Source organism: Ochlerotatus camptorhynchus, unplaced genomic scaffold, assembly GCF_037179485.1.
Source record: "Ochlerotatus camptorhynchus isolate MF236.1 unplaced genomic scaffold, CSIRO-AGI_Acam_v1.1 ptg000032l, whole genome shotgun sequence".
Lineage (NCBI taxonomy): Eukaryota > Metazoa > Arthropoda > Insecta > Diptera > Culicidae > Ochlerotatus > Ochlerotatus camptorhynchus.
The window spans coordinates 236,843-262,500 of record NW_027040523.1 but is presented as its reverse complement, the minus strand read 5'-3'; the positions used below and the strand labels follow the sequence as shown (position 1 = coordinate 262,500).

Genomic DNA, 25,658 nt, shown 5'->3' with positions numbered 1-25,658 from the left:
ACCGCAGTCATCGCCTAAGGACCGACATGGGAAAATAGTTATTGTTGTCATTGTCTTTGGCAATTAAGTGCGAAAATTTCATTTTAGAAGTAGATATAAATTCCACGAGTGCAGTGGAATGCAATCAGCTCACAGAATTTCACACATTCCACGGTGTTCATTACCTCCGATGGTAGCCTCGGCCACACGTCTGAACCTACCGGTAGATTTCAAGATACGCCTTCAAAGTTCGGATGATGTACAGGGAGATACATTTTTGTGCGTTGCACAATTGGTTCGTAAAATTTTATGGCATTCACAGGACCAATATCTGCACGCAAACGGCCGATCGTATAATCAAGCCACTGTAGCATTTGTTGTTGTGGAAGGAAAATTGGATTTCTGTTATTGCTCTATTCAAATTTATTTACACATTTTCCTTCCCGTCAGCCGACCCCAATCTTCGTCATTCGGATTGATTTGGATAGATTTGCTGCGGATATGACTAGTGTTCTTTCTGCTCGTTTTCTTTTGGTACTAATTTTGCGGCATTGGAAAAAAGAATCCACATTTTACGATTGGTGTCGACTGATCCACAGGACTTCAAAGAAGCTTCTGGGATTTTCTTCCGTTTGTGGTCGAAGTAGAGGCTGATGATTTTGAGTGGATGGCATCCACAGTGATAATCGTATCTATATATGTAAAGCTATGTTGTGTAAATGTTTGTTTTCTTTGTTAAAAATTTATGGAATGTACATAAAAGGGTGGTATATCAATTGAAAATATACAGGTTCTTCCGGCAGGCTATGCCCGGTCTCAATGATGAATGGATCTTCTTTGGAATTGTTGATATCTTCACTTCTCATGGTGGAGTTTACCTTTGTGAAGGTAAAAGTGATCTGAAGAATAGGCGATGTTTTAGAACAAAGGTGTATGGATTTTGATACATGTATTATATTATTAATAAGAGCCACCATGTCGTTTCTCGAAGATAAATTGTTTGACCAACAGCCACCATGTCGTTTCTCGAGGATAAATTGTTTGACCAACAGGAGCACCTTTGCGTTAGACAACTAATGAGTTCTATTCTAAACTTTATTCATTCCATAAAACAAAATATTTGAGTAGGTATAAAACGTCTCTATGGGGAACGCGCCATTTCCAAGATTTGGAATCGAGCACGCAGCTCACGCTGGTTATTCCATCGTTTCGATAAAGACATTCTTCATGGCCGTCCACTGCTCTTTTAAGTTCACTGCAGGATCTTCAAGTCGGTGTGTGTTGAATTTGTTTCTCCTCCCGCCGCTGGATCAGCGGAATGCGAATGTAGACCTCGCTGATTAGATGGTGAAGATCGAACACGATATCGGCACTGCGTTTATTCCGAACACCAAGAAGGCTCCGTCTCCATTTTTGACTATTGTGGATGTGGTTGATAGGGGTCTTTCTTAGCTCAGTCCGTAAAGGCGCAGCTTTAAAGCAAGACCAAGCTGGAGGCGGTGGGGTTCGTTTCCCAGTATCTTTCACGAAGGGTACACATTTCTTGTCCTCCTGGGGCATAGAGTATGATTGAGCTTGCCACACAATAGTACTAATGCAGTAGTTATATAGTTCCATTATAATGAATTTTTTTTATTGTTCCTAATCTTGATTTTTTATCTCTGTAGAAACTTAGCATTATCTTCATTAATAATCTTTAGCAATTTCCTTAAAGTATAAAATATTAAGAGAGTCTTGCATAGTGCGTCAAGGTCGTAAACTTTTTTTTTCATCATTTTCTCGATCCAATACATATTTTTAGGGTCGACAAATTTCTTGACCTCCCGGGGCATAGAGATGATTTTACTTGCCACAAATAATACTAATGCAAATATTGTAGCCTTAGATTCCTCTCAATTAACAACTGTGGAAGTTCTCAAATAACACCAAGTTGAGAGCCTGCGTAAAGTCCCAGTGCCCAAGCAACTCAGCTTGTCATAAACTGGTTTACATAGGGGAAATGTCTCTAATGTTGGCCTATGGATCTAAGATTGGGCCCATCGCAAAAATCTGCTATTTATCAATTTTATCTAGATGAACGCGTTATTGAGACGTTACTAATGGATATTTCTGGTTGCTATTGAAATTTAGTCGATTGCTGAATTTATGTATGGGCCCAAATTAGGGACACTTAGGCCGACATTACCTGCATTTCCCTAACTATGACAATCTCAGCTGTGAAAAGTTACTTCTAGTCACTTATATTCAACTCAATTATAGCAAAAAAAGCGCAAGAGGTGGGATCTATATATAAAATATGTCAAGTTATATATGATTGACTTGCGCTACTAATGTATGACTATAAAGCAACTACTGTTTTGAAGATGTTCTAAATGGATTCAATCCTTCCAACGAATGGCATTTGTTCATTTTTCCATTATCATTATTAATTTTATTGTGGGATTATGGGATTATTATTTATGCCGTATTGTATGCGGAAAATTTATGGCGAATCTTTACATTCTACTCCTAAAAAACTCATTGACTCTTAAAAAAATTGAATAAATTGAATTACACAAAAAAAATCTATATAAAATCCCTCAATATCGAAAACATCACATTTTTAGCAAAACAAATAGAATTTCAACTTTTTTTTTTGATTATCATACTTGTCTCTTCTACATAACGTGAATGGGATTTTGAAAGCACAACTGAAAGTTTTTTTTTCATTCTGTAACTTGCTTCATCGGTCAGCCATATTGCAGTGAAATTTGTAGAAAACATCTAGAAATGAAATAATTTTTATCAAAACATGTTTATAACACGAAAAACAAGAACATTACTTGAATAATATATTAATGTTATAATTTGGTATTGCAACTCTCAACTACTTGTTTATAACACATTTCTAACTAATTGTATTTGATAAAAACTTCCTAGCCTTATATACAACATGTTTTCATATGTTATTTTTGGAAGCATGAGTAGAACTGAAATATAACTTATTAATAACATGTTATAAATAAGTTAAGGCTGGCGCACAATAGATACGTTTTAAGCCATTCAAAGTGTTTTTATGTTACTTCATACACGTTTTAAGGTTTTTTGACTGTTAGCCCATGCATTATCTGTCAAAAAACCCGAAAACGTATCTATTGTGCGCCGGCCTTTACAGTCAAGATGTATTCATGTTTGCTCATGGTTCTAAAACTCAATATATAACTTATTTACAACTGGGATTTGTTACATTTTTCATGAACGATGTTGCAAGTGCTACGTACGTAATAAAGCCAAAGAAGAACAAGATGTGGTCGATTTGATTGTCGGTATGTCTTTCACTAGAAACCCACGTGACTTTGTGCACTGGTCGATGAGGGAATTGCGAGCCCCCAATGACCATGTAACTGTTGCCACAATATTAACAAAACATCTCACCAGTGTCACTCATGTCTACAATCATAGCCAGTTAAGGAGTTTTAATGTAAAAAATAACCGTAGAAGGACCAGTAGGGTGCTCCATGTATAAAACATGGCGGTCGCCCTCCAGTTCGATTCATATCCGCAAAAGGTCAGTGTAGTGGCTCTTAGCTGTCGACTAAGCAGCTGTGTTTTTCGGTGCGGATCACTCGATAGTCTGTTTATTCGATAGCAACTAACTAACTTCATTGTTGCGGTGTTTGTTCATTTTCTGCAGCTCGATCACTTTTGTCATGTTGGAAGCAAACAACTGAAGATGTCCGTAGAAATAAAACTGACAATCAAATTCAACTTCGCAAAAGGAAGTGCGAAACCCACTATGGGTGAAATTGCCGATTTCGTGAAACCACTGGATGCGGGATCCCGTTCAGAGGGAACCTAATTATCGGACAGCGGAGGTTAAAGTCATTTTCACAAAGTTTAAGTCAGAGGAATCGATACTTCATGCTTTATGTATAACAATGAGCAATCAATTTTCCATTGTGCTGAGGTAAAGGCAGTCGAGGTACGCATGCGAAGGCTACCATTGGTGCTGGGGAATTGCTGTGATGTGAACCGTGTCATTTGGGAGAAATTTCCTTCCGGCGTGTACTTCAACATGTACACAGTAATACGGGGTGCATATAACCAAGTAATAATTATGAATTTTGAGGTTTCTGTAGACCATGGTTTAGACTTGAAAAATGCTTTAAAACCTCGATAAAACTTGCAATTTTACTAGAGTATGGACGAAGAAAAGGAAATTCCCAACTCGCTGCATTTCTTCAATCGGAAGGGGAATATATTTCATCAAGGTAATAAAAACTCAGCGGCGCCGGTGGTGTAGTGGTAAGCATGATTACCTCTCACCCCAGCAGGCCGGGATGTTCAGAGGCATAACATCTCTGATCACGCCTTCCTTCGGAAGGGAAGTAAAGCTGTTGGTCCTCGGTTCATGAGTTGATGGGTCGATAAGTAGGGTCCAAGTGTGGGAGCTGCCACCTTGGCGTCGGTAGCATTGGTGCTCAGCACGGAAAACAAGATCGACAAAAAACAAATCAAGGAAAAAAAAAACAAAAACTTGTGTTTCTCATGTACGATGGCTGAGCATCGGATTAATTCCTTCTCCAAGCGGAAGACCCGGAGCAGCCAGTACAACAACAACAACAACAACAACAACAACAACAACAACAACAACAACAACTGGAAGATGAAAGCCAACCATGGGACGAAGAATACAGCAGTAGCAGTACGCAACAGATCCTATATGGAAGGCTTTTTAAGTAATTTTGTAATTTAAATATTAATATGGTTTCTCCAAATGCACTTATGCTAGAAAATCATCTCGCGATAGTTTTGTACGAAAATATTTAGTATGGAAAAACTTACTTGTACGATACAGTCCATTGTAAGAACTGCTATGACATTATTTTTGCAAGAAAAAATGCAGAGGATGTAAGAAATCAACAGTTACATTTGATGTTCATGCCATTTGATGTGCGTGTACGGTGGTGTATATTTATTAAAGTACTAAAACTAAAAATGCATACAAAGGGGTCATCTCATAAAAAAGAACATTACTAGACAAACTAAAATGACCTAGAAAAAAACGAACATAACCCCCGGCGAAGCAACTGGTCAGGTCAAAGTCAAATAGTGCGGAGACCCTATTGAAGAGTCTCTGTAAACCATCGGCACATAAATGGAGTGTCACATACCATATAAGTATACATTCTAAATCATGTAAAGTTCTGACACATTTCATGCAATGTAGCAAATATTGTATACAAAAGCCCATCTTTGTAAACAACATTGTTTACAAGTTGCTCGGTTGCGTGAGATGAAATACAAGTTTACGTGAATGAATGTTTACATCACTATTAAAATTCAGAATTTTTATCTGTGTGGGATTCACCGTTTACCACCATGGACCCCACAAATCGTTTCAGAAGGAACAAAAAATCATCAATCTCGATGAACCAAAAAACGTTCTTATGGAAATCGTGGCGTTCTATTCGCGATTCATCTTACATATGGCCACGATAATGGCTCCAATATATGCACCACAAACGAAGTGACAGACGGAGCGGCTCGAAAACTTTGGTGACTAACCTGCTATTTCAATTTTTCAGTGTACCATATGGCAACACCACTACTACTGGATTGTACCACATGGCAACACTACTACTGGATTGTACTAGCATTTTCACCAAATGTTTTAGAATGTTTTGGTTCTATCTTTTTCACTCTACTCAAAACAAAAATGACAAAATGATACACTCTTTACACACTGTCAAAGAATCATTGTACACAAAATCAACTTTGTTCAAATCAAAACAAAAAAAACTAACCCATCTGGTGGATGATGGCACAAGCTTCCAAAAAAATTCTATTACAGTGAACCATATTATTTTAATGGATTTCTTCGCCAGAAGGTCGTCTGTCACTTCGTTTGTGATATGCACTCACTCGCACGAAGGGAAGCCGAGAAAAATTTCAGTGTACCGAAGACTGTCCAGCAGCTTGGAAAAAGATAGTCGATGTAATAAAAGTATATATAGCTCTAGCGCACTTCGATCAACAGTTACCTTCTAGATGGAACAAAAAATCGAAACTGACGCTTCGGATGTCGGAGTGGGAGCTATGTTACTGCAGAGCCAACCGAATGGGTATGAACGACCTTGTTACTTCATTTTTTTAAATTTGTGGAACTTCTTAACGGAATCCCTTTATGAAGAGCTTTGAGTGTGTTGGTTTATTTCATTTAATTCTGTTATAATTGCTTATCTTTTGACAGATACGCGTATTTCGTCTACTACTTGCAGACTTCATCAGTGCCAAGTGGTGTTACTTGGCACTGATAAAGTCTGCAAGTAGTAGACGAAATACGCGTATCTGTAAAAAGATAACCAATTATAACGGAATTAAAAGGAAATAAACCAACACACTCAAAGCTCTTGATACTTCGTTTGCCGTGCGCTAACCGATACTGAAAAAGGCTGCAACGTGATAGATAAGGAAGCATTGGGTATAGTTTATGCACTGAAGAAATTTTACCCATACGTTTATGGTACAAAAGTAACTACATATATGGTCAAATCATCGACCCCTGTTAGGAATACTGGGTGAAAATAAGGAAATACCAGTATTTTCTAGTCGGCGTATGCAACGATGGACACTTTCCATGGCAGCTTTTGATTACACGTTGGAGCACATCAAAGGAGACAATATATCATGAAAAAGAAGCCTGTTTGTGAGTTTATGCCTGTTTTCAAGTAAGGAGTTATCATAAAAAATCAAATCTCCAGCTGATATTTCCCGGCGACTTAACAAAATAATACAATCAAGCTAAATCAACTTGCAAAAAAAGCTAGGATTAGTTTAACTTCTTATTTCGCAAATTTGCTTTCAAGTGTTGTGACGTCGGCACCATCGTCTCCCGCAAAGTTTACATGTTTCTCTCTACCAACACATACGTCAGGGCTAGATCTCTACAACTTGTATAGACCAGGTTGATTTGGATTTGTTGAGACTGTTTTTGACGTAGAACTACGTCTTTGTCGACTATACTGGGGTGCAAATAAAAAAATATGTGTGGTGAAGGAGTGTTAGGTTTTGAACGCTTGTAACTTTGTCATTTATAGATGAAATTAAAATCATTACGAACCTGTTGAAATAAATATTTATATATAAATATTTTTCTGTAATTAAACTTTTGAAAATGTACAAATGATAATTTTATCACTGATTTCATGAAATAAGCCTTCTTCCCAAACCCAGTCATCATAAACGAATACCACTTGGTTGCACATCATTCTGCTTGAACCTGAAAAGATATAAATCAGCGCTGCTCTCATGCCTCTGCTCATCATCATTCGCTGCCAGACTGTTGAGCAGTTCAGTCGATTTAAATTCTCTCTAGTTTCGTTCGTTCGTTCGCAAGTCGAATTAGCTCCGCGTTGTGTAGTGACGCTCTCGCTGACCCAGCCATGGGTAAGAAATCGCGCGGTAACGCGAGTGCCGGTTTACCGGGAAAACAAACTCTCCCAGGAGACGGCGCGACCACCGAGCCAGCTCAGAAGAAGCAGAAGAAAACCCCATTGCCCGTCCCGACAGGCGTTGCGGACCCGCAGCCGGGGCCTCCCGGAACTAAACGACCCAGACCTGAAGACATCAGCGCCACCGCATCGGCAGCAAAAAAGCTGCTGAGCAACAATCCGTTCTCCGCCCTGCAGAACGGAGCCCAGCCGCAGACGGACCCTGAGACGGTGCCTAAAAAAGTTAAGTTGCCACCCTTCTATGTGAAGGGCTTCCCTCCCGGGCTATGGGAGCAGCTGGATTTCTACATTAAGCAGGGCCTTCGCTGCATCATTCAACGGTGCACGGAAGGCTACAAACTGATGGTCTCGGCCGAAAATCACTACAACGCAGTCCAGGCCCTCTTGGACAGGATGAAGCTGGAGTACTTCTCCCACGACGTCGAGGCCACCAAGCCGCTGAAAGTGGTGCTGCGCGGGCTCCACGACATGGACACCACCACCTTAATGGACGAGATTAAGGCGAACGGCCTCAAGCCGGTCGAAATCCACAAGATGACCCGCAGCAAGGCCATCAAGTATCGTGACCAGCTCTACTTGGTCCATCTGCAGAAGAACTCCACAACCGTGAAGGATCTCCATACGACACGCACACTGTTCCACATCGTAGTGAAGTGGGAGCGGTATAAGCCAACCCACCGTGGTGTCACTCAGTGCTCGAACTGCCTATTGTTCGGGCACGGCACCAGGAACTGCCGCATGGCCAGCCGCTGCATCAAATGCGGCAAAAACCACAAGATCGACGACTGCGACAGCATCGAGGAAGCCGCTCCCACATGCGCCAACTGCGGTGCTGCCCACAAGGCCACGAGTAAGGCCTGTCCGAAGCGGGCCGAATACGCCGAGATCCGGAAGAAGGCCTCGTCCAACAACCAGCCCGGTCGCAAGAAGGTCCCGGAAAACAACGCGCAGAACTTTCCTCCGTTATCACCGGTCCAACCACGGCCAATTCCAGTGTTGGCGCCGCTCCCGCTCAACCAACAGTTGGCTGCTGCCCAGTCGGCTGCCGCTGCAGTACCCAGTCAAGCCTTCGGCCCATCGACGGATCCCCCTGCTCCGGGATTGGCCGGTACAACCGGTGAAGCTACAGACGATTCTCCGCTGTCAACGGATGAGATCGTCACACTGTTGGCCCAGGCCATCATCATCAAGCGCACCTGCGCAACAAGAACACAACAGCTCCAAGCTATCATCTCCTTCGTCGCTAATTATGGACCGTGAACCCATAAAGATCGCCAACTGGAACGCTCGCTCCGTAGGGGCGAAAAACATTGAGCTTGCAGACTTCCTCCGCAAGCACGACATCGACGTGGGCCTTCTCACCGAGACCCACCTCAAGACCGGTGACAGCTTCTGGCTGCCCGACCACAGCATTGTCCGGCTTGATCGCACCAGCTCCAGGGGGGGGCGGTGTCACAGTCATCATCAAGAAAGGCATCAAGTACTGCACCCTACCCCACTACCGCACTTCCATCATCGAGGCCGTCGGCGTTGAGGTGGAAACATCGACCGGAAACGTCCGGTTCATCGTTGTCTACTGCCCCCGGCAATGTACCGTTAGCAATGGTACAGCACAGCAGTTCAAGAACGACCTTGCCATCATAACCCGCACCAATGCCCGCTTCGTAATCGGAGGGGACCTGAACGCCCGGCACGAGGCCTGGCGGAACTACCAGCAGAACCAAAACGGCCGCCTGCTATTCGACCATTCCCAGCATGGTCTCTATTCCGTCTGGTTTCCGGACGAACCAACCTTCACATCACCGGCGGGCAACCCATCGACGCTGGACCTGTTCTTGGCAAACACCAGATTAGCCAAGCCGGTTGCCGTCAACGACCTGAGTTCGGACCACCAACCGGTGCTGACCGAGCTGGGCTACAACGTGGCCCCTGCACCGTGCCAGCGGAAGGACTACCATCGAGTCAACTGGGTCCAGTTTCGACGCGTGGTCGACCGCCACATCGACGACAACCCACCACTCGACACAGTGGAGGACATCGACCGGGCTCTGGAGGGTCTCCATCAAGCCATATCCGTGGCTGACGAAGAGTGCGTTCGACGAGTTCCTGTGAGGGGTAAGTTTCAAGCAATTGATTCCCACACCAAACTCTTGATTCGGCTCAGAAATGTTCGTAGACGCCAGTTTCAGCGGACTGGGGATCTGCAGCGTAAATACGAAATGGTCGATCTGAATCGGCAGATCGCTTCCAGAATGGTCTCAATCCGGAACGAGAGTTTCGGGCGGCTCGTTCAGAACCTGGACGACCGTTCCAGACCATTCTGGAAGGTTGCCAAGGTGCTGAAGTCTCACCCCAAGCCCATTCCACCACTTAGAGTCAATGACGAACGGCTTATCACCAACGAAGAGAAGGCCAATGCAATTGGGGAGCACATTGCCCAATCGCATTTGCTTGGCTCTACAATCCCAAGTCCACTCGAGAACCAGGTTGTGCAGTGCGTCCAGACGTTAGATACCTCCCCTTGTGCCGTCCCTCCAGAAGAACGGATTACAGAGGAACAAATTTGCTCAGCGCTGAAATATAGCAAAAACATGAAGGCTCCCGGGTTTGACGGAATATTCAACCTAGCGTTGAAAAATCTCAGCCCGAGGGTCCACTCGCTGCTGGCTGCCATCCTCAACAGATGCTTGGAGCTGCACTACTTTCCAAGCATCTGGAAGGTGGCAAAAATCATCCCGATCCGCAAACCTGGGAAAGACCCTTCACTACCGTCAAGCTACAGACCGATTAGCCTGCTCTCAGCGCTGAGCAAGCTGTTCGAAAAATTGATCCTCAGCCGACTAAACAAGTTTGTGGAGGAACATGACATTCTTCTTCCGGAACAGTTCGGGTTCCGCAAGGGGCATTCCACCAATCATCAGCTAGTGCGGGTGATGAATAACATCCGAAGTAACAAAGCTGTATCCAAGTCCACAGCCATGGCCTTGTTAGACGTCGAAAAGGCGTTTGACAATGTCTGGCACGACGGACTTATATACAAGCTTTGTAACTCCAACTTTCCACCATACCTTGTGAAAATCACCCGTAACTATCTCCAGCAAAGGTCGTTCAGGGTGTCGTTGAATAGTTCCCTTTCGGGACAATTTCCGATCCCAGCAGGTGTTCCGCAAGGGAGTCTGCTGGGACCACTGCTTTACAGCATCTACACGTCGGACATCCCTCCTCTAGGAGACGGTTGCGTGTTCTTTCTGTTTGCAGATGACACCGCGATAGCCGTCAAAGGTAGGATGCCTCGTGAAATTACGAACAAGCTGCAACGATGCCTTGACACCTTTACTGATTATGCCACCTCGTGGAAAATCAAAATCAACGCCTCGAAAACCCAAGCGATCATGTTCCTTCACAGACAATCACCAAAACTTAAACCGTCTCCCTCCTGTACCGTAATAATGGATGGTACAAGGGTCGAGTGGTCCACTGATGTTACTTATCTCGGGATGTTGTTCGATGAGAAGCTCCTGTTCCGCTCGCACATAGAGAAAACCCTAGTTAAGTGCTCCGCCTTGGTTAGGTGTTTGTATCCGCTCATTTGCCGCAGATCCCGCCTCTCAAGGCAAAACAAACTGGCTGTCTACAAACAGATCATAGCCCCCGCGATCTTCTATGCCGCCCCGGTGTGGGAATCGTGCGCTCAGACCCACAGGAACAAAATCCAGGTTGCACAGAATAGAGTGTTGAGGATGATCCTAGATCGTCCATTCGACACAAGAATAGCAGACCTCCATCAAGAGGCAGAAATTCCCAAAGTAGATTCCAAAATTGATGATATGACAACTAAATTTATTCAAAAATGCAATCTTTCTGAACATGCTTTAATAAGCAATTTGTACATAGTAGGTTAAGTGTATATAGTAGAGTAGGTTAGTTTTAAGCTGTAAATAGTAGTATTAAGTAGTTTCTCTTCAAATTCTAAAAACAAAACAAACCAATCCCACCAAGGTGGTCGACCGTGTACTAAGTCTAGGACTAATCCTGTAAAACAAATTTTAAATTTTGCCCATACCTAAAGATGAAGAAAGCAATTAAATCACTTAGTAAAAATTTATATGGTAATCGTCCAAGTTAAACTAAAATAAAGATCATTTAAACAAACAAACCTCTGCTCATTACCGCTTCGGACGGCGTGGCACTAGGTCCTGCATCAAGCAGGACTAGGTCAGCGGCTAAAGGTGGATCACGGCGTGTCCACCACAATGAGGAATGAGGCTTGAAAAAACGTGCATGTAAAACCCCCTCCCGCTTAACAACCCCCTCCCCCTCCCCCTAACAATAACCCGAAAAAGACATGGACTTTGACGATCATTTTTTTTTTCATTTTCATTTTTCATTTTGCAGCGTTTGGTGGGGCAATGGGAGCGCAAGTCAATCCAAAGCCGAGGATAAAGGACGGGTAATGGCTGAATAGTCTATGCGGACCACTTGAACGCCATGGGAAAAGGAAGGGATTGATGAGGCCGGTTATTTGGGGGTTTTGAGGAAATGACACATAGTGATGCTAAATGCAAAGAAACCGAAAATCCATCTCTCACTGATTCATCCTTTCACATATATACCAAATTGATATTTTAAAGCAATAATCAAAATAAACAGACAATACATTAAAAGGCTAGTTGCCAGTTGCTTTAAAGGCTAGTTGCCTCCCTAAGTGGACCCTCCGCATCCTAACTTTTCTGTTAATCCACTTAATGCTACTAGGTTGTCTAAATTTTCTTATTTAAGTTCATGTGATGGTTATGATATCCTAAGTAACAATTTTGGTTTTATGAGGGTTCTGTAGACCACGATTTAGACTTGTAGAATGCTATATAACCGCGATAAAACCTGCAATGTTACTTGGGATCTCTAGTCTAATTTAATAAATAATTGAAATCTCTAAACTACCTACCATGCTTTATTAAGTACCTGCACTTGTGAATGTAAGCTAAAATTTAACGTGTTTCAAAGTGTTTTTGACCTTGACCTATATTTAATATATATTAGTTCGTCCCAGGTGACACCTTCAAGTGACTAAAATGCTTCACTTTGAAGTTAGTTTCCTAGCTGATTTTTAAATTACATAGGGTATATGCTTCAACTACGCTCACACGTTTCCACTATGTCGCACCACAAAAATACGTATGGTTATACCACAATAAAGGGTGATACGGTCAAAATTTGGCCAATATCAACTTGACGTATTTCTTTCAATTTTGCATTTAAAAAACCTGAACACCCCTCATTTTGAAGGTGTGTGTGTGTAGAATGTTGCTCCTATTTTGATTTTGGAATTCACTCTTCAGTTGTCAAAATGCCGTCCAAGCAAGAAGAGCAGCGTATCAAAATTTTGCTCGCGCATCGCGAAAATCCGAGCTACTCGCACGGAAAGTTGGCAAAATCGCTAAAAGTTGCCAAATCAACCGTTACAAATGTAATTAAAGTGTTTGGGGAACGTTTGTCGACAGCCAGGAAGTCTGGATCGGGGGGGGGGAAATCGAAAACCGGAAGCCGCTGAGACGACAAAGAGAGTTGCCGGTAGTTTCAAGCGAAACCCTAACCTCTCTCTCCGATATGCCGCAAATAAGCTGGGTGTATCGTCTACAACCGTGCATCGAGCCAAAAAACGAGCCGGACTATCGACTTACAAGAAGGTAGTGACTCCAAATCGCGATGATAAACAAAATACGACGGCCAAAGCGCGATCCCGGAGGCTGTACACGACGATGCTGACGAAGTTTGACTGCGTGGTAATGGACGACGAAACCTACGTCAAAGCCGACTACAAGCAGCTTCCGGGACAGGAGTTTTATACGGCAAAAGGAAGGGGAAAGGTAGCAGATGTTTTCAAGCACATGAAACTGTCAAAGTTCGCAAAGAAATATCTGGTTTGGCAAGCCATCTGTACCTGTGGCTTGAAAAGCAGCATTTTCATAGCTTCCGGGACTGTCAACCAAGAAATTTACGTGAAAGAGTGTTTGAATAAACGTCTGCTGCCTTTCCTGAAGAAACACGGTTGTTCCGTACTGTTTGGCCGGATTTGGCATCTTGCCATTACGGTAAAAAGGCCATGGAGTGGTACGCCGCCAACAACGTGCAGGTGGTTCCCAAGGACAAGAACCCTCCCAACACGCCAGAGCTCCACCCAATTGAGAAATACTGGGCTATTGTCAAGCGGAACCTAAAGAAGACCAAAAAAACTGCTAAGGGCGAGCAGCAGTTCAAGGCAAACTGGCTTTCTGCGGCGAAGAAGGTGGACAAGGTGGCTGTACAAAATCTGATGGCAGGGGTCAAGCGTAAGGCCCGGTAGTTCGGATTTGGAAAAGCGGAAGCCTAACTGAATATTTTTCCTGAATTTTATACTAATTGAACTTGAAAAAGAAATTTAATTTGATTTTTTAAATAAACGATTTTACCGATTTGCACGCATTTTCCCTTGACCAAATTTTGACCGTATCACCCTTTAGAAGCACGCCACAGTGGAAATCCCGAGCCATAGTTCAAACACTTATCCCAAATCAAAATGAAGCACATATAAGATTAGTTGCAATACCATGTACAAAAATGGTGTTTAACGTTGTTCCCTGAGTAATACCTCAATGAAAACAACAACAAAAGCTTGTCACGCAAGTAGAAGGAGCACTGTTGGGCATTTTCTGAAATATTTCAATAGTATAATTCCCTTGCAAACCCAAATAAATCTATCTGCGTAAAAATAAATAAAATAAGAGTGATTTGCGGCAAAACCCGCCAGTATCGCACCCAACGTCAGTGCCTATACGTAAGCGTACTACAACGCGGTTTTCAAATAAAGGAGTAACAAGTGTGATACTATCACTTCAGGCTAGAACTTTGGTTCTCTTATGCAATAGTTCATCGCATGCTCATGACACTATTTTGTCACGGCATGAGCCAACGATGCCGGACCTAAACCAACCGTCTCCAACGCTCCACTATGAAGCATAAGATTAGGCCCGCCCACGAAAGTCCAGGTTAAAAAACTAGCCAAGGGGAGGGTACTTTGACGATCATTTTTTTTCGGGAAATAAATTTTAAGCAAACCCTAATAATGTATGAACAATTAATTTTTTACATGCAGAGCCAACATTTTCAAAAAAAAAAATATTGCTGAATAGGAGACATACACTCGATGAATTACCAACAACTGACTGTAAAACATATCTGTTACCTCTATATATGCAATTATATTAACATCCAAAGTCCATCCTTTTTTACATATTCTGCACAAAAGAAACTTTTTGCTCCACCCCATTCATAAAAAACGGCGGGAAATCCTACCAGGTTCTGAACCTGAAAAGATATAAAACAGCGCTGCTGTCATGCTTTTGCTCATTTTCGCTTCGGACGGCGTGGCACTTGGTCCTGCAGTAAGCAGGACCAAATCAGCGGCTAAAGGTGGATCACGGCGTGACCACAATGAGGAAAAGTAATGTATGTAAACTCCCTCCCCCTTTCACAACAACCTCTCCCCCTCCCCTCTTCACAACAATCTCCCCCCCCCCTCAACAACCTCTCCTAACCCCCCCTCACTCTTCAACAACCTTTCCTAACCCCCCCCCCCACTCATCAACACCCTCTCCTACCCCCCCCCCCCCCCTCCCTCAAATCCCACACATGAGTTGTTGCAACGTGATCAACAAATCAATATCTATGTGTCGGCCACATACTAATATATGTACATATAAAAACCATGCGTGACCATACTATTCATTTGCGTATAAATTTCATGTGTACTTCTGAGTGGATTCTGTTTATGTGTGGTCAAATGAAAATCATGTGGAATTTCACATGGATATTTGTCAAGAAAAATGTGTAAATTGTTTTTAGTCAACCATAACCGAAACATTGAAATACTTGAAAATTTTAAGATAAAGTATAATAGTCAAAACTGCATGAAAAACATCAATTTTGTGTGGTTCTACGTCATACTGCGGTCGTGTCTAGGACACAACCCTTTATTTTTTTTTTAAATAAATAAACTAATTGGAAAATAAAACACAAAGTATGAGCCAGTAAAATGTGTATGGGAATTATTATGGGAGATTTTTAAATATCACTTTTTTTTTTTTAACTCTTTATTTGTTCCAAATTCAAAATAAATTATATTTCATTTTTAACCTAGGTGCTCCAGTTACTGCAGTAACGTACCAGCCTTAATTGTTTTGATATATATCTAAGTGTTTTTACATTGTTCATGTCTTGGCAATTAAGTATTTTAAACAGGTTTTTTAACCTGCATGTCAGTATAACAATTGATATATTAAAACTAAAAACTAAAACTAAATCTTATCTAAGTATAAAGGGAATTAATCGTTGCAATTGAGGATTGCAACAATTTGTGCCTGAAGTTATTCATTATTTTGTTGGACATTTGTTCTAAAGTCTCAACATTCGAAATTCTATGTACCTCGGTAGTACTGTACCAGGGAGGCAACTTCAAAATCATTTTCAGAACTTTGTTCTGAATCCTTTGAAGTGCCTTTTTCCTGGTAGTGCAACAACAAGACCATATTGGCACAGCGTAAAGCATGGCCGGTCTTAAAACTTGTTTAAATATTAGAAGTTTATTCGTCAGGCAAAGTTTGGATTTCCTGTTTATAAGAGGATACAAACATTTTATATATTTGTTACATTTGCCCTCAATGTGATCTTTAAAAGTTAATTTTTGGTCAAGTATTAATCCAAGATATTTCACTTGGTTTGACCAGGAAATTGGAACTCCGTTCATAGTGACTATGTGACTACTACTAGGTTTCAAAAACGAAGCTCTAGGCTTGTGTGGAAATATTATAAGTTGAGTTTTGGAAGCGTTGGGAGAAATCTTCCATTTTTGTAAATAAGAAGAGAAAATATCTAAACTTTTCTGCAGTCTGCTGCAAATAACACGAAGACTTCTTCCTTTAGCGGAAATGCCTGTGTCATCAGCGAACAAAGATTTGTGGCAACCCTGAGGCAAATAAGGGAGGTCCGAAGTGAAAATGTTATACAATATAGGCCCAAGAATGCTACTCTGAGGAACTCCTGCTCTAACAGGTAGTCGATTAGATTTGGAATTTTGATAATTTACCTGCAGAGTTCTGTCAGTTAAATAATTTTGAACTAATTTCATAATATAAAGTGGAAAATTAAATTTTTTCAATTTAGCAATCAAACCTTCATGCCAAACACTGTCGAATGCTTTTTCTATGTCTAGAAGAGCAACTCCAGTTGAGTGGCCTTCCGATTTGTTTGAACGAATTAAATTGGTAACTCTTAAGAGTTGCTGAGTAGTTGAATGCCCATGGGGAAATCCAAACTGCTCATCTGCAAAAATTGAGTTCGTATTGATGTGAAGCATCATTCTATTCAAAATTATCTTTTCAAAAAGTTTACTTATTGAAGAAAGCAAACTTATTGGGCGGTAGCTAGAAGCTTCAGCTGGATTTTTATCCGGCTTCAAAATTGGAACAACTTTTGCATTTTTCCATTTATCAGGAAAGTATGCCAAATGGAAACATCTGTTAAATAATTTTACCAAGAAAGACAAGGTACTCTCTGGGAGTTTTTTGATGAGGATATAGAAAATTCCATCATCACCTGGAGCTTTCATATTTTGAAAATTTTTAGTTATAGACCTTACTTCGTCCAAATCAGTCCCCCAGGAATCATCAAAAATATTTTCCCGAGAGAAATATTCAAAATATTCAGAAAATCCCGAGCAACCTGATTCTCAATAGGACTAGGAAGACCCAAATTGAAATTATGGGAACTCTCGAATTGCTTAGCAAGTTTTTGAGCTTAATCCAAATTTGTGATCAAAATTTTACCACCTTCTTTAAGCGCTGGAATAGGCTTTTGAGGTTTTTTCAAAATTTTTGTGAGTTTCCAAAAGGGTTTGGAACTCGGGTCTAATTTAGAAATATTATTTTCAAAAGTTTTGTTCCTCAGGGCAGAGAATCGCTTTTTAATTTGTTTTTGCAAATCCCGCCAGATAACCTTCATGGCAGGATCGCGTGTTCTTTGATATTGTCTCCTACGGACATTTTTAAGACGGATCAAGTGCTGAAGATCGTCGTCTATTATAATTGAATCGAATTTAACCTCGCATTTTGGTACTGAGGCAGCTCTTGCTGCAACTATAGAAGTAGTCAGAGATTCAAGAGCATAATTAATTTCATCTTTGGTTTGCAAAGGAATGTTTGGATCGAAGTTATATTCCATAAATGTTCGATACTGCTCCCAATCAGCTCTATGGTAATTGAAAGTAGAGCTGTTGGGATTACAAATTATTTCTTGGGATATTTCAAAAGTTACTGGAAGGTGATCAGAACCGAATTCAGCATGCGTAACCAGTTGGCTACAAAGTTGACATGAATCAGTTAAGACCAAATCAATAGTTGAGGGATTTCTTGCAGAAGAAAAGCATGTTGGGCTGTTTGGATATTGAATAGTGTAATAACCTGCAGAACAATCATCAAACAGAATATTACCATTGGAATTGCTTTGAGCATTATTCCATGAGCGGTGTTTTGCATTAAAATCACCAATAATGAAGAATTTAGACCTATGACGGGTAAGTTTCTGGAGGTCACCCTTGAGAAAATTCTTTTTCTGGCCTACGCATTGGAATGGCAAATAGGCAGCTATAAACGTAAGTTGTCCAAATTTTGTTTCAACAGAAACTCCCAAAGTTTCAAAAACTTTTGTTTCAAATGAAGAAAGAATTTTATGTTTGATTCGTCTATGAATAATGATGGCAACGCCACCACAGGGTCCATCAAGACGATCATTTCTATAAATCAAGTAATTTGCGCGTTTCTTAACCTTATGGTCAGGTTTAAGGACCGTTTCAGTTATAACGGCAACATGCACGTTATGAACTCTCAAAAAGTTAAATAGCTCGTCTTCATTATCCTTAAGAGATCGAGCATTCCAATTTAAAATATTTAATGCTTTAAAATCCATTACTGAATTTTAAAGTCATGACAATATTATTTGCAAATTTTACTCCAGTTTGAATAGCATCAAACATGGAGTTAGATTTAAGCATATCAGAAATCATGTCAATTAATGATTTCTGTAAAAATTCCATTTTAGGGGCAGTAATGCTTCCTAAGTCAAAATTGTCAAAATTTCCGTTAGAATTACTTTGGTTAGTATTTTGATTTCTACCCGCTGCAATAGCAGCATAGGTAGCTCCATTAACTCGCTGAACATTGTTAGCAGCGAGGGGAGTAGGTACAGATGAAAAATTTGAAGCAGGGGTGATATTTGTACCTACGCGGGTAATCGGAAGTGGTTATCACAATAGGGGGAATCTTTTCCTTCTTGGCATTAAGCCGGGAAAGTACTAGAATTTTTCTTGGATGATGGATCATTCTCATCATCCGTGAGCAAATCAAATTGATTACTCAAATTAATTTCTTCAGAAGGGGGGTCAAGAGTTTGCCCCTTTCTTTTGCGTTTAGGCGCCATGGCGGCAGTAAATTTTTATCCAAATCGACTTCCAAGCAGATTACTATAAGAATCTGAAGGATCGAAGAGGAATTTTCCAAATCGATATCCAAGAAGGATTACCTCGGGTAGGGTCCAAACAAGGATCGAAGAGGAATAAAGTTGAACAAGGTAGAAATTTTACAGGTTGAGCACTGAAAAGTGCTGTTTAAATTTGTTGTAGCTTTAGGTAGTAGTAACACTTCCTTCAGCAAAAAGCAAATAGATCCGCACGGCAAGAGAGCACGATGTGGACTATTTTTAAATTTTACTAATATCACTCTTATTTTGGTTCTATTTGCCTCAAAGCTCCCTAGATAAATTATATTGTTGCCATGACAATGACCATCAAACCTACACTGAAAAATTGGACAAATCACAATTTGTTTGAAAAGTTATCATTTTAATATTATACCCAGCTTATTGACTTTCTAAAAACTAATCAAACTTGATTGAATTTTAGTGTTCTCGGGGTAAAATTTAATCATGTTCATCATTATTTCCATGAAAGTGTTAAATATGATTAACAGTGTAAAATCAAACGTCAAACTTATTGGAAACCTCGGTTGCGTTTGTATAGTCCTCTCCAGGCGGGTTCATATTGGTGAGATTTGCGTGTGTTAGTGAGATGAAATTTTTTGTTAGCTGTGAGAAATTTTTTGTTTGCTGTAAGAACTGTTATTCTAAAGTAAAAATAAACAACAAAACGAAAACAAACCCTACGCTTGCACGATAACAGTCAAATACCCTTTTATGAGTAAAATTTAACCCGTTTTTAATAAAAGTGGTTTTACTCATTAATGAGTACATTATTTTAACAACAATGAGTTTCTGCTAACAGTAGCAAATAGTTACTACTTAATTGACATAATAAATTATTGAATAATTAGTAGTGCCACTTTTATTGACAATGAGTTCACTTTAAATCATAAATGGAAGTTTTATTCTTACCGTGCACATGACAGTATACGCTTGTGTGTGTAAAATTATATTATAGTGTAGTGTTCGTGAGATCCTGCTTGGAGAACTCAATTTGCGGCGTCGATTTTGCTGTGCGAGTGCGGTGCATTTTTAGGTGTTTTTCGCGGTGATTCCGGGTGTGCTGCCATGGAAGAAGTATGAAGACAAGGCGGAGGTGCTTACAGGTAAGACATAGAATTAAAAAGAAGTAATTTCTTCATAAGAGTGCCCGACAATTCTCTCGGCATCATTAAATCATTCGTTGAGGAATAAAATTCTGGAAGTGGTCCGGATCTTCATTCATCAATGGATTATTGAATGATATCGAGAAAGCTTGTGGGAAATCGATTCCGGAAGCGCGGAGTTAGCGAGATTTGTGCCGAATCGGGAATGGATCATCCAGTCGTTCAATTGTTGATCGTGAAATGCATTCTTATTTTTGATTTCAGTGAGTCTGACTCTGACTCCAGCCCAAAAATTGCTTTAACTGTTTTCTAATTATTATTTTTTCTATTTGTTTTTCCACACACTTAGATTTGTTTGCCGAAATGGACAACACCGAGCAGCATGCGTTGATTAGAATACATTCTTGGGATGATGGATATTTAATTTTAAATTGTATAAATTTCAATGTTAATTTTATCACTGCAACATTGAAAAGTGAGCATTGTATGATTATTTCGAATTTATTCATGCATGATTACTGGCAAACTAATCTTGGTTCTGACTTAATAAGGCAAAGCGGAAAATTGCCTAGTTCTTATGTATTTTTGATTTCATTTATATTTGAGTGTATCTTTGATGCTATGCGCTTGGTAGCAAATTAAGGATAAGGTTAATAGAATCCACAAACGGTCGTTATTATGATTGTCTTGCCGTGCCACATAAAATTTAGATAGCACGAGACTCAGAAATGACAAAGATTTCGTGCACGAAATTATACCACCAGGTATGCTGCAGTGCAGCAAAAGTGTTGATTAAATTCCGTACAAGAAATCACTGTAGTTCCTAAAATCAGTGCCACCAAAAATTCATTTGTGGAATCTTTGGAATCCACCTTGTCCAAAAGAGCGAAAGAAGAGCTTTTCCACGCCAAATGACGAATCAATCAGACGCTACCTACTTTATGGGCAATCATTGACAATTGTGTTTAAATTCGAAAATTTTGCAAAATTTTCCAAAATGTCTTAGGGCCTTTGAAAAATCCATATGCCATAATTGGAACATATAGCCGTAACTATCTAACCGTTTCTAATCAAAATAGCGTCCATTTTGGTAAAAATATATAAAAAGTGTAAAAAATGAAAAAAAAAACAAAAATTCTTTTTAATTTTAAACTTCTTTATTTTTTTGACTATTTTGCTTAGCACATTATAATAACTTTCTATAATAAATTTTTAAACTGGACATATACAAATTGGATAAAAAGAAGAACAGCAATTTTATTTGAATTCCCACTCTGATTTGCGCACATCTGTAAATGTTTCGAAGAACACATGATTATTCTAAACCAAGATCATTGGCGGTCATATTGAATGCTCAGGACCACATTAACTATACCCATAAATGTTCCGAGTGCCCTAAGGAATGTGGTCAGAATACGACGTGAGTCTGAACAAGAACCACTAAATTTTATGGGGGAAATTAATGTTCAATTAAATTAATGACATTTTTTCCATACAATTTACAAGACATTAGCCACCTCTGCTGTACCTATTATTCGACACATCAAATCAAATTTTTCAATATTAAGTACAGCCAGGTTACTTAATATTTAATAAATTTATTTGATGTGTCGAATAATAGGAATAACATGTTTACATTAATTAAAATAAGACGGGTCAAAACTCGCTGCTGGTGGATAAACTAAGTTAATTTTTTTTAATCAAACATGTCTGTAGGGACTTTAGCTCCTTTATACCTACGTACGAGCTGTAGTATCACACAACATTCAACATGCATTGCTTCAATGTTTTTGACGAGGCTAGATTTACTTTCAATTCAAAGCGATGCTTCCTGACCTGTTATTATTTCATATGTGATATGTTATAAGTGCGTGTGCCCGACAAACATCCGATATGCTAATCCAGAGCGTTCTTTCTCCATACCGTGCGAATACTTGATTTATTTTGCTACCGATGTGCAAATCAAACAGAGTCAAAAATAAATTTGCTCGGTACATTCAGACAGCTTTTTGATAAAAAGCCAAAAACACTTTTGTGCGCGCTTCATACGGTCTTTCAGTTGAGAGCAAATACGGCGGACGGAGCTGTCTGTCTCCGCCAGTTGGCAATGTTTGTGGTTGCAGGTTGTCAATAAACCATTCCGGGCTGGCCGAACCTGAATGAAACAGACAGTGACAAAATGTTCACTTTTATAAAAATGGAACCGTTTCACAATGTTTGGTTATCGAAGAGAGCAATTTGATTCTAGAGACCCCTCCACTACTTGTCTGTTTTCACAGTTTGTTTATATAAAAATGTTAATTCATGAACTATACAATACTGCACCACTTTCTCTTTCATTGATTTGTTTTTTCTTCTTCTTTTTAAATGGGGAAAGTTATAATGTGTTTTATCATATCGTTAAAGAGATTTCCAGCTTCCGCTTGAATTTCTCGCAATTTTCTGCAAGTGTCAGCTCCACATAAAAACACCATTGTATGGATCTTTACAAACGGTCAAAAGGCAACATTAAGCCCGATTGATGCTGTATATACAGGAAAACATGGCACACAATTATACTAATGCAACAATGGTGCAGGCATCGAAAGCCTCTTTATTTGTTCCAATTTCAAAATAAATTACATTTCACTTTAAGCTAGGTGCTGCAACTACTACAATAACTTACCAGCTTAAATTGTTATGCTATATATCTTAGTGTTTTTAGATTGATCCTGCCTAGGCAATTCAGTATTTTATACAGGTTTTCTTTACCTGCATGTCAGTATGACATTAGACATCTTAAAACTAAAAACTGCAACTAAATCTTATCTTATATAATATAAAGGGAATTTAGTTGCAATTGAGGATTTTTGCCTAAAATTATTAATTATTTTGTTGGATATTTGTTCTAAAGTCAAAACATTTGGAATTCTATGTACCTCGGTAGTACTGTACCAGGGAGGCAACTTCAAAATCATCTTCAAAACTTTGTTCTAAATCCTTTGAAGTGCTTTTTTTTCCTGGTAGTGCAACAAGTAGACCATATTGGCACAGCATAAAGCATGGCCGGTCTAAAAACTTGTTTAAATATTAGATGTTTATTCTTTATAACTCTTTTTACCCTCGCGGACAGATACTGAGCACAATCTTTGGACATCCAGTATCTTCACCGGGGAAAGGCAAGGGGTTCTTGAAACGGTCAACCACCTGCTTCTCCAAGATCTTGGGGGTCAGACTCGCTTCGGTAACCACACCTTCGATCTCCAGATCACGAGCTAGGATGCAAACTCTATACTCGAGCGTAAAGAGCAGCAATCTCGTTAGCCTGCTTCAGGTTAAAAACGGCAACACGAAGTTTATTGTACGCACTTTGATTTTTTTTACTGGGTTTTTGAATTACTGAAAATTTCGGTATAATACAAATGACCGTTATTCGTACCGATTCGATAAAATCGACAAATTTTATTTTTCATGATTAAACGGGATTAACAGAAGTAAGTCTATAAATTTTCGTAACATATTTTCTCAAAATTTTGAATTTTTCTCAATTTTTTAAATTCTACCGAACAGTTCCGCAATTCAAATTGTTTTTGGGCTGAAAGTAGACAACCCATGGGCCAGTCGAGTCGTCTTGATAGACTCGCTATCGGGAGTTTTTCTGAGCCTGTCAATTGCCAGACTGAGACGACGAACTAGGGATACCCTTCTTGTCATGGGTGGCAAAGTGGTGCCATCTTCCGACAAAACGTTCATATTGTTTTCCGACAAAATGTCAATTTTGACGTACTAGTGGGAGCGCAAAACGTTCTACAACTGAAACGATAATCGAAACCACACAGACACAATACAGAGACAACACTACAAATAACAGAATCACAAAATTTAATTAAACTGATGGGTGAGAGAAAGAAACAAGAACAAAAACTTATCTGATAATCCTATACTATCACCGAGCGTTTACACAGCAGCAGCGAAGCGACGCGCAGCGTGGATGATCTTCGATCCGCGTGTGCGGGCGGTCTTCGTTGGTGTGTGCCTTTATGAGGCTGGGCACTCCCGGGACGGGACTTGACAATCGAGCTTCTCACTCTTTTGAATTATGCTTTTGAAGAATGCCATTCGGAAAGTTGAGCGTGGTGTTTGACGGAGTTGACCAATGATGCCAGAAATGTAAAATATTTTTTTTCTATTTTAATTTGGATTTTATTCGGAGTTTCTACCGCAGTCTAGCAGCTTGTACATCGATTTTACTCAACACAATAAAATCAACCATAAACAAACAACAATATCCATCGCAGTGCACTCAATTTTTCAACTTTCCTTTCGCAAATATAAACAATTATCAACGCCATTGACGTCACCATTGATTCCGGCATCACTGCCTGCCAGATTGATACGATTCCTTTGTCCTTTTTATTCCACGATTGCTACTGCCAAATCGACCAATCAGAAACTGGCTCGGATTTGACAGCAAATAGCCTCGAAATCGCTACCCGATTGTCAAGTCCCGTCCCAGCGGCACTCAGCACACGATACTGGATAAGCAGTGTAAATGCGGAGGCAGATGCTGTCACTCTATGACGATAATCTGTGTGCAGGTATGCGTGACCTGATGGTGGTGCTCAAATTGGTTGACGAATTACCAATCGCAATTGAACAACTTTGCTTCCGATGATGCCGAAAACACACTTTTTTTTTCAGAAAAAAAAACAGTAAGCGGGAAAAAACTGATAATTTAAATCGGGCAACTAGCAAGAAAACTTCCAAAATTGCGGAGCGCGAAACAAGACGACCGTACTTCTTGCTAGTAGGTAGTGGAGTGTCGTCTAAATTATGATGAATATATTTTTTTAATATCCTTGAAATATACATATATGTGGAAACATATCTTTAATTTGTTATTTCAAACCTAAAATATATGTTTCGTTTCTGAATGGGCCATGCTTTACATAGTGAAAAAATACGGTAAAAATTCACTCAAGGTTTCTGGCTCTGAAGTGATTTCTTTGGAAACGTATCACATTGAATATGAAATTGAATATTGAAAGCAGCGTCCTAAAATCGAAACCACATTATTAGAAAGAGAAAGAAATTTTTATTGTGGTAGCAGCACAGAACGCCTGTGTGAGATCCTGAATGTCCAAAAGTTTTTGCCTCACCACTCGAAGCCATAATTGTTTACATCAGGGCTGAAGCATTTCACACTGCTGGCAAGCGTCACGATTTTTCACGCTTGCTTTCCATTTGCTTTTCAACATTTTGTCCCTAATGCTTCATTAGGAGAAAAAGTACATGCTGCTCAAAACAGAGGGTGCCGTCGTCATCGTCGCCCGTACGTATATAAGCCGTAAGCTGTGTTTATATGAATTATTAACCAAAGCACAAGGCGAATTACACAGACTTAACTTGATTATATATGATACCAAAAATTAGACACACTAGCCATATCTTCGAAAGGAAATACGAAAACGAAAAATATACGATGTCTAAGTTTGACGTGCTGCAAATTGGATTAAATTTTGATCTAAATAGATTC

General features: G+C 40.0%; 1 protein-coding gene across 3 annotated transcripts in view; it reads left to right on the top strand.

The window, feature by feature from the left end:
- The window catches only part of LOC135708712 (TWiK family of potassium channels protein 7), a 287,460-nt gene that overhangs the window by 26,360 nt on the left and 235,442 nt on the right, over positions 1-25,658 (top strand). The window contains exons 1-2 of one of the 3 annotated variants that reach the window (XM_065230835.1): positions 20,085-20,143; positions 20,493-20,618. The exons of 1 other annotated variant lie outside the window; for it this stretch is intronic. The gene's annotated coding sequence lies outside the window, so the exon portion shown is untranslated. Of the gene's footprint in view, positions 1-20,056; positions 20,144-20,492; positions 20,619-25,658 lie in introns of those variants that run through there. One more of the 3 variants, XM_065230828.1, reaches the window with a different exon arrangement.